Raw genomic sequence first — 1,385 nt, forward strand, 5'->3', positions numbered from 1 at the left:
ATGTCACCTTTAGATATATCATCTACCAACCAAGCAAACGTGAAAAAGATGAATCCAGTAACTTTGTTTTGGAAGCCTTTTTCTGATGTGCTTTCACCATTTTTATATATTATTTTATTATTGCTGTTTATTTTTATTTTAGTTTTTATTTTCACTTAGTAATTTTCTGCTTCAACTTTTGTTTAAAATTTCTCATCTAACATTTATATTTTATTATATTTCATATTTTTGTAATAAAAAAAAAAATTACTATTTATGTTTATTTTTATTTTCATTTTCATCCAGTTAATATTTTTTAGTGCTTCAACTAAAATTAGGCTCATTTTTGTTTAAAGTTTTTCATCTAATATTTATTTTTTATAATTTTTATTTGAGTTTTATTTAAATTTTCAAATATGTTTTTAATAGCTCTGTAGCTGAACAGAATTTGCCATCGTGTTCTTCTTGCATAATTGATTATCAAATATTTCAGCTAGTTTTTGAAGACGCTTTCAGATACGGTTCAGTTTAACACATTTGAGCATGTTTAAATCCGTTCAGCAGAAAATGATTTCCTGATGTCATCCAGGCACAGCTATTATTCATCCGTCCTCTTGTTCCTCTCTTCTCCTGTCGTGTGATGAATCAGGAGATCTTCTGTTTATTATACTCTCATTTGTCTCTTTGAATTTAAGTGTGGAAGAAGCAGAAACATTCGTCTTTCCTGAAAACCTACAGGAACGTCAGTGCTGTTGGGAAACGGAGAACAATAAAACATTCTCAGACGTCTGTCGTTCAGATAAAACACTGAACCTGTCGAGTTTCACACACTCATCTTTCACCAAAGAACAAGTTATTGTCCACCAGGGTTATTAAAATCATAAAATAATGTTTGTTGCTTGAAATAAAATAAACCTGAAACTGAAAAAATATAAATTTCATGCGTGTGTGAGTGTTTGAGTGTGTGTGTGTGTGTGTTTGAATGTGAGTGTGTAAGAGTGTGTGTGTTTGTGTGAGTGTGCAAGTGTGAAAGTGTGAGTGTGTGTGTGAGTGTGTATGAGTGTGTTTGAGTGTGTGTGTGTGTGTGTGTGTGTTTGAATGTGAGTGTGTAAGAGTATGTGTTTGAGTGAGTGTGCAAGTGTGTGTTTGAGTGAGTGTGTGTGTGTGTTTGAATGTGAGTGTGTAAGAGTGTGTGTGTGAGTGTGTGTGTTTGAGTGAGTGTGTGTGTGTGTGTAAGAGTGTGTGTGAGAGTGTGTATGAGTGTGTGTGAGAGTGTGTATGAGTGTGTTTGAGTGTGTGCGAGTGTGTGTGTGTGCGTTTGAATGTGAGTGTGAGTGTGTGTGTGTGTGTGTGTGTGTGTGTGTGTGTGTGTGTGTGTGTGTGAGTGTGTGTGCGTGAGAGAGTGT

The sequence above is a fragment of the Sinocyclocheilus grahami genome, unplaced genomic scaffold, assembly GCF_001515645.1.
Source record: "Sinocyclocheilus grahami isolate Dianchi unplaced genomic scaffold, SAMN03320097.WGS_v1.1 scaffold1687.1, whole genome shotgun sequence".
Taxonomy (NCBI): domain Eukaryota; kingdom Metazoa; phylum Chordata; class Actinopteri; order Cypriniformes; family Cyprinidae; genus Sinocyclocheilus; species Sinocyclocheilus grahami.